At 46.1% G+C, this 8,861-nt stretch overlaps 1 protein-coding gene across 1 annotated transcript in view; it reads right to left on the bottom strand.

Annotated features, from left to right (window-relative positions):
* Positions 1-6,994, bottom strand: part of plxna4 (plexin A4) — a 512,494-nt gene extending 505,500 nt beyond the window's left edge. The window contains exon 1 of the mRNA XM_063217729.1: positions 6,428-6,994. The gene's annotated coding sequence lies outside the window, so the exon portion shown is untranslated. The remainder of the gene's footprint in view (positions 1-6,427) is intronic.
* Positions 6,995-8,861: the final 1,867 nt, after the last annotated feature.

Raw genomic sequence — 8,861 nt, 5'->3', positions numbered from 1 at the left:
TCCGTCGCATGTAATAGACATTGAGGCTTAAAGTCCACAGTGAGTGAGCGACCCTTCACTGGTCGTTATACACAGCACATGTCTTCATATCATGCATGGCTTACAGTATGCTGTTTGGTGGAGCACAGAAGCCAACGAAGGGGAGACAAAGGGGTCAGTTGACCCAGGCTCAGGAAGAGAGGGGCAGTGGAATAGATATTCAGGCTTAAAGTCCACAGTGACTGACCCTTCACTTGTTGTTATATTACATGGTGTCTTATTCTTCATGTCATGCATGGCTTACAGTATGCTGTTTGGTGGAGCACAGAAGCCAACGAAGGGGAGACAAAGGGGTCAGTTGACCCAGGCTCAGGGAGAGAGAGGGGGGGGGGACCCAGAATTAGGTCGCATGCATTGAATGGGAGGGCCTTTTATGACTTTGTCCCGGGCTCGGACGAAGATGTGTGTGTGTGTGGCCCTGTGCTGGGGCATATGCTGGTTAACCCAAGCTCCAAGGGTGGGCATTAAGAATTAAGATAATGACTAGGCTGTACGGATCTCACAGTAGGGGCGCTACTTTCCTCACCAGAGATGGCAGGTATGGCGTTAGACTGGGCCAATGACAGGAGGAAGCAAAGAAATCTGGAGCAAAAACTCGTCAATCGAGAATGCTTCCCATCTGTTGAACCAAAGCATCCATTGCAAAGGAAGAGCTGTTCTCCAAAATGTATCCATTTCTAAAAGCATTTCAAAACCGACATGATTGGATTGCTCTGAGCAGGTAATATTTCACAACATTTGCTGTTTGAATGAGGTAATGAAAAATCAGACAACTTTTGAGCCCATGCAGCTCCAGTTGGTATCTGAACATAAAACTTTTTAAAATATATTTATGAAATTTGTATGGAAATGCCTTTATAGGGGTTCCAAAAACGTACATACAATCTATGTACATGCAATCATTTGGGCTGGGCTGTTGCTCACGCAATCCTAGCAACCCTGATGCAGAGGACGATGCTACTCCCTCCCTGCCTGCCTGCCTGCCTGCCTTGAGGGCTCACCACAAATGATGGAGAAGGCTCTAGCATGAGACAGCACAGCCCAGAACAACACAACACAGCACAGCACACCCATTACTGCACCCCCAGGCTGGCTATATGCCTCTGTCTCTGTCTGTCTCGCCTCGCCTTCTTGACTCTTCCTGCATCTATCTCTCACTCTCTCATTCTCTCAAGGTCTTACTGTCTCTCACTCTCACTCTCTCTCTCTCTCTCTCTCTCTCTCTCTCTCTCGCTCTCTCTCTCTCTCTCTCTCTCTCTCTCTCTCTCTGTAAAACGTTGAGACCATAATCATAATTCATCTGCTGTCCTGTTCAATTGCAGAGTCAAGTCATAACACAGCTTACAGAAGGAAATCTGCAGGGTCTGTATTATCTATCTATCTATCTATCTATCTATCTATCTATCTATCTATCTATCTATCTATCTATCTATCTATCTATCTATCTATCTATCTATCTATCTATCTATCTATCTATCTATCTACTGTACTGTCAGTCCTGTGTATGTCTATATCCTTTCATGGTATAGAGAGAGAAACGAAATTTCAATTTCCTTGCATGACCTGTGCATATGAAGAAACTGAAAATAAAAGCTGACTTGACTTGACTTGGTATCTATTTGTCTGCCTGCTGCCCATCTATCTATCTATCTATCTGACATGTATGTACACTTTCTGTCAAATCAAAATGTGTGTCCCCTTCTATGTAAATCTCTCTACCATAGTGAGTGCCTTCTGATTCCCTAGTGTTCATGCGTTGCAATCCCCCCCCCCCTTCCTCTCCGCCCCAGGAGGCTGAGGCTGAGGCTGAGATGGAGTTGGTGTCTAATCTACTTACGAACATCAAACGGGGGGGAGGAAAGGGGGTGGGGAGGGGGGGGGGGTCTATCAGCCGCCGTCTACCGTCTATTCTCACATCATTTCATGCATATGAAACAAAAACTCATTTGTGCCCAGTCATGCTTGGCTTCTCACAGGCAGACGTGGCAGAAGAAGAAGAAGAAGAAGAAGAAGAAGAAGAAGAAGAAGAAGAAGAAGAAGAAGAAGAGGAAGAGGAAGAGGAAGAAGAAGAAGAAGAAGAAGAAGAAGAAGAAGAGGAAGAGGAAGAAGAGGAGCCAATGGGCGAGAGCGAAGAGAAGTATGTTTCAACTCTGGGGACTCACACATACACACACACACACACACACACACACACACACACACACACACACACACACACACACACACACACACACACACACACACACACACACACACACACACACACACCAATAAATATCTGCTAAGATTACAATGGCTGACACACTCCAGAGGTTCAAAGCAGCACTGAGAGATGCACATGCGCGCAATACACACACACAGACATGCGCGCACACACACATACACTCAAGAACAACAAAGCACACAAGAACAACAAGAAAGCAAAAAAAGAAAATACTGGTAAACATCAACCTGAAACCTATTCTTGGTACTGTGTAGTCCATTCAGACACACACACACACACACACACACACACACACACACACACACACACACACACACACAAAATAAAACAGACGGTAAAAATACAGATCTAGCCATGCGTTCTGTCTTCTTGGCCTGGAGGGAGCTTCCATTAAAGGGTGCTGCCAGATACAGACTCTATGTCGAGCCAGATACAGTAAGTACTCACTTGACAGACAAAAAATCAATGTTTTTGTAGCCTGTGTTGTTTATTTCTTATTTAATAGATTGGTGTGCGTTGGCTGTTGTGGGTTACTTCTCAGCCCTATAGTTGGCTATTTTTGTTTCATCTATCTCACATAAGAGTTCTTGCACGCATCCTTAAGTCCGTGTAGCCTATGTGTGTGTGTGTGTGGGGGGGGGGGGTTGGCTTTGGAAAGAAGGTCTTGACATGTTGTGGAAAAAATTGCGGAAACAAAAGCATGGGGCAGCGTGCGGAGCGTGAGTAACACAGTGGAAATGCGTGCGCTTTCACCCCCTCGCGCATCTAAAGGCTGCCTGGGGCGTCTGAATAACACTCACACACGTGCAGCATCTCGCCTCTACCACAATGGGAAGTGAACTGAGTCTTCATTCGGGAGCTATATGGGCACACCACTGAATATTCACAACAGAGAAACACGCAAACAAGGGGTTGGGTTGAAGTATGTGTCTTGAAGTTGTCAACGCTGACGAATTTTAATCATATTCTAACTTGCCACGTGCGTAATTACATCTCGCACTCAACCTAAACACGATTGCACACAAGGTGCATGATTCCATACACAAAGTGTGGTGCGCCGCAACGGAGAAAATGCAATTAGGCTTCTGAAAGTAACCTAAGCCTATATGGTGTTCTTGGTCTGTACTATTATACGATAGCCTACAGTTTCCTAATCCGTGGAAATCCCAATTCCCAGTTCATGGAAATATCTAGGGTCGAATTTTAATTTAGGGCCAACGTGCTCTTGATTACATCCGTACTTTGCAACAGCTAATCGAACCAGAGGGTTCTTACAGGCAAGCACGCGCCCCCGTTCTATCGAACACAGATACAGAGAAGTAGCATACATCCACACTTTTCACTGCAATCACTGCATTCCTAAGTACACCCCCCCCCCCTCAACCTGCATACCCAGAATTGATCTTAAACTAGCGGGCGTTAGGATGCGATGCAGTTGGCACAAGTGCATAGCCTACCCTATATTCTGTCTGGGCGGCTACCGTTTGGGGTTTAAAAAAAAAGAAAAGAAAGTAGTCCACCACGGTCAGTGGTAGCCTATCTATATGACCAGACAAGCACAACAGAGAGGTCCATTCACAGGCGCGCACAAACGCATCATTCACACAAGACATAACATACGTCTGGCCCGCTGCGCCCATATTCCGGCCGACACATCATTCAGTGGCCGAGACACGGATGCTCACTGACACTGCATGTCATCGGCGACATTTCAATCGCTCGTATATCTTCTGCAAAGAATTCCCCCCTCTGAAGAGTGGTTACGATACACTAACGCCAGAGGGAACGCATCTGGGGAGAACCCCGTTGGTTTATTGGGGCAGCATAATGGATGGCCAACTCAAATAATGGCTTGACAGTGCTTTGGAATTTAACATTATTTTCAAAAAGTCTTATAATCGAATATAAACATTGTGTTCATGCAAAGATCATTACGCAAAGTTCACTCATAGCCTATGCATCAGAAAAAGTCTGGCATGTTCCAGGATTTGCTGAAAATCTCACAACAGCAGGCGACAGGGACGAGGGACATGAATGGATTGCAGATTTGTTTCCAAGAAAACGAGAGAGAGAGAGAGATGGTTGAATCTGGCTCTGACACACACACGCGCGCGCGCACACACACACACCGCACCACACATGCGGCGACCCCGCTCTGGCATCCCTGGGTGCCCTCCTGTCACAGCAGTGCCACGGCCCCCAGGTAGCCAATCTGGATCGCGCCAGCTGTTCCGAGTTATCCCCATGCAGCAGCAGAGCCACAGGTTAGCGGTTACTGGCGGGGCTGAATGAGGCTGGCATTCAGCGGCCCGCCGCGTCTCTGGATGTCACGCCCGCCCGGACAGGTCCGCAAGTACCACACCACACTGCACTATGCCACATAAACACTACGCTTTAAACTTAACCAAGGATGGATGTTGCTTTTCCAGAAAGAAATAGAATGGGTTTCACTTGACTCCATGTGCCTGACATGAACCGTTTCCCGCTGCATCACTGCACAAGCACTATCACTTGAAAAATGTCTGAAGCACAGGAGGGATTTCTGAATGTTATGAATATATATGGTGACTTACAGTACGCCCGAATTGTGCTGCGTATTGCCCAGTTAAATGTATGTAGGAATATGGAAGACGTCCTGTAGTTCTAAGCGCAGCGCTTCTGTGGTCCAGAGACACGCAAACTCCCGGTGCGCCAACGAGGTGGTGAGCAGCACTTGCGCCGGCACACCCTACACCGAAGACCGCCTGAAGAACCAGCAATGGCCTGGTTTGCTTTGAAGGATGGACCACCACAGACAGACAATAAGTGATGACCTTGTCTGTGTGGCCTATAGCTCTAGTAGTTTATGACAAAGCAAGACTTAATCTTCACCACTTCCATTGACCTGCAATAATTATGTGTTTTCCGTGATTCCGTGATCATATCTTGTCACCCAGTGATCCCCAGTGCATTAAAACATGGGCTAATTCACCTTATTAAACGATGCTGTAAAATGACAAGCCAATTATTAATCTCCACGAGGGCCGTCAACCAAAAATAACGTGTGAAAAGGCTCATGAGTCACACATGTAGCAGTGAACCGCGTGCAGGTCACGATTCTAATGAAGGTCTTCCACTGGGTTGAAGCTGAGTGCAAATACGAAGCTGCAAGGTGAGCTATTACTACTTCATGCCAAAATTCACTGGCCGCTTCTGAGACAGCTGGCTTGCTTTTCCATTTTTCTGGAGAACTCATAAGATTTTCCACTGAAAAACAAATCACTGAGGAAAGCGCTATAATATTTTTTGCTCTTTATTCAACCGTTTCCTTTCCCGCGGAAGTGATCTTGATGGGAAAGAGGAAATATGCATCGCCAGCCTCTATAAAGTTGATGTCGACAACGCCGCCGAAGCTGAGTGCCATTTAAAGACTACAAATGTATGGGCTAACGACCATATTAAAGTTGCCTTTCTGTCATACAAGCAAGCACGCCTTCCCCTTATCTTCACATAAAACATTTTTGTGGAATGAATGGGGAAATAATGCTGTCCACAGTGCCCAGTGCATTAGGAGGGGCACCATAAGGCGGCCAGTCCACCGCCTCCCATGTTTTACAATATCTGGAATACTGCATAGCGGCTTGTGTGAGAGTGTATGTGTGTGTTACATAGGTGGGAATGGCTAGATTTTTGCCATGCGAAACGGCATACATCCCCTCTCTCGCAGTCCCTTACAAAATGTCCTGTAATAACGTGGTCATGCAGATGTAACAACATCCCGCCCAAAGCAAACACACCACAAACCCAAGTTTTATCGCCATATTTAGCTGTAATGTCACGCCAGGTAATTGAGGTCTCCGTGACCTATGTATAGTGCTCCGGTTTGTAAGATTGCCACGCACTGAAATCACACTTTTGGTGCTCAAATCCTGTATGACCGTGACATGAATGCAGTAACAAGTTCCCCTTTTCATAAAGATAACCAAATCCGTTTCGGGATGAGGGTGGTGCAGTGCTCCCAGTAGCAATACCCTTATATAGCCAGCCGATCACCGCATAACAGGTAACACGCCTTGCCTTACCTGGCGCAGCGAGCCCAAACACAGCCCGTCCCCAAAAATGCGATGTTAAAGCCTAAAAGCTTGTTCCCACGACACGGCTAAACCCCTGTGTAAACCACCTTACCTGTTATCGCTGCGGTTTTCCGTTCACAGCCGCAGTCGCATTGACACTGCGGATGGGCACGTTCACAGGAATCCCAAGTCCCCTTACTCCAGAATGACAACCAAGGAACGTGTTAAAAGCGCCAAAAATGCCGTTCAAAGCAAATCCACTTGGTCCACGGGCGTTGCAACGGCTGACTTTAGTCGAAGGCAAATCCTTGGAAGCAAATGTTTAATCTCCGTGTCAGTGGAAGGGGGAAATAGCAGCAGATTCCCATCAACACTCCCCTCCGAACACCGATACCCTCTTCAGCAACTATGCCGCGCTGAGTACTCCCCGAGCCAGCGGACTTGCGATCCCTCCCATCCCAGTCGTATTCGCTCCTCTCACAGCCCCTTTTGCGGAGATGCAATCGCTGCACTTGCTGTCCGCAGGCGTATAAGGTGCTGCTGTCGCTTTTCTTGAGCAGGATTTCTGTTCCGTGCAGAAAATCAAACGCTCTCTCTCTGCAGCGGGGAGCGGTCAGAGGAAAGGCTTTTTGAGTTGGTACAGGGCTCGCACGCAGCTGACTCCGAAGCAACTGAGCGGGGACTTGAATCGATGGCTTTCTGTTGTGGCGCAAGCAAGCACTCTGCCTAGTTTTGCCAGCCCCTCTGACTTGCCTGCAGTGACATCCCGGAGCCGGCCGCTGATTGGGCTAATTGTAAAATTTCATTGCCAGCAGTCAGGAGAGCGCAGAGGAGCGTTCATGAATGAGACACATGCTCACATCACCTTGCAGCCGGCAAAATATATTTTGTAGTGTTTGCGTAATGTATTCATTCCGGCGTGAAAGGGATTTAGGGACGCCGGGGGAGAATACGCATGAATACAATATCGGGAGGGTAGAAATGATCAACGGATTTAAATATCTAATCTGCGGATCATTTTAAAAAATGGAGATTAGGGCACGGAAATATAATTAAGATACTTGTGTGGCGTGTTAAGAGATTAGCTCTATATGAATGTGCTTCCATTTTGTAGCCTAAGTGCCGCTAATTATAAATATGTGATTAATAAAACAATTCCAATTGTGATACCATTATTAAAACCTTTAATGTTAGACGTAGGCCTAGTTGAAGTAGGCATAGTTTTACTCTTTTTTGAATGTTCATATTCCATTAAAGTCGAATTGGTCACCCTCAAAGAGGCAAGCTATTCTACAAAGAGAATAGGCCTCAGTGATTTTGGAGGCTACTGTTTTGTTCTGTTTGTGTTTCAAGTCCGTCTCCATAAGAATTTCACCTTTAGCAGGGGAAGGTAGTCTACCCGAGGCTGAGTCGTTGAAATGATTAAGATTTTTAAACGACCTCGGACAGATTTCCAAACGGCCCTGCAAGCAATGCAACCACAGTCCGGCAGCCGTGCGCTCCTCACCTGATGTGGTAGAGCGTAGTGGTTTGCGTGAATCATCAATTGAAGTGTGGTCTATCGCTCTTACTGCAATTTCTCTGCTCCCCTGTTGTTCGGTGCATGAGAGCCTGTAGCCTACTACTCCTGTGTCTGGAATGGATGCAGAATTCTTCGAAACACTGCATCATACCCCCACCTGCAGGTGGCTGCAGTATTGCAGTCCAATTCCCACCGCAGCGCCTGCGTAAAAGTCTGCATGCAAGGTGGCCCCTCGCTGGCCCTCCATATTTATTCTCTAAGACACTGAATTCGTAGAATAATAAGACTGTTTAGTTTTTTTCCATTTGACCCTGGCCTTTTGAATTGGTTTTTATTCAAATCCGGAAATGTTCTGCCCACACATAAAATATCAACCTGTGAAGCTGTGCACAGAATGGGGCTACACACTCAGACTCAGAATGTGAGCCCTTGGCTCAGGAGTCAGAGATGTACAAAAATAAATAAATAAATAAATAAATAAAACAAACAAACAAAGGCAGAGGGCAGGTCAGTCTTGTTCATAACAAAATGGTGTCATTACAATTGTCTACTATGAAAAATAAAATAGCTCCACCACCACTACATGAAAGTGATGGATAGGTTTCCCAGATGGCAAAAGGCAAATGGATCAATGTTTTTTAAACCTGTCAATAAAAAAACAGGCTGGTCACAATTCACCATTGAAATGACATCTTTTGTCATCTGCTTGGTGCCGTACGTGCTTAACGTATCAGAACCCGGGCGATCAATCCAAGGTCTTGTGTTTGTGTAACTGATGACTTTATGATACCAATGTCACAGTCAATAAACTTTTACACATCAACATGTACACAGTTCAATGACGTGTGCCCATACTCCCAATAGAGTCAATATCTATACTATACCGCAATGAAGGACTGCATGTCAGGGACGTTCGTACATAAAGTCAATAACAGACGCCTCAGTCTTGTGATAACATGGAGACACACTGAGAGCGGCCATTTGTTTTTTCTTCCCTTTGAATCGATGCATGTAAATCTAAGAG

Source organism: Engraulis encrasicolus, chromosome 15 (assembly GCF_034702125.1).
Source record: "Engraulis encrasicolus isolate BLACKSEA-1 chromosome 15, IST_EnEncr_1.0, whole genome shotgun sequence".
Classification (NCBI taxonomy): domain Eukaryota; kingdom Metazoa; phylum Chordata; class Actinopteri; order Clupeiformes; family Engraulidae; genus Engraulis; species Engraulis encrasicolus.
The sequence above is the reverse complement of the archived record's forward strand: the minus strand, read 5'-3'. Positions and strand labels throughout refer to the sequence as shown.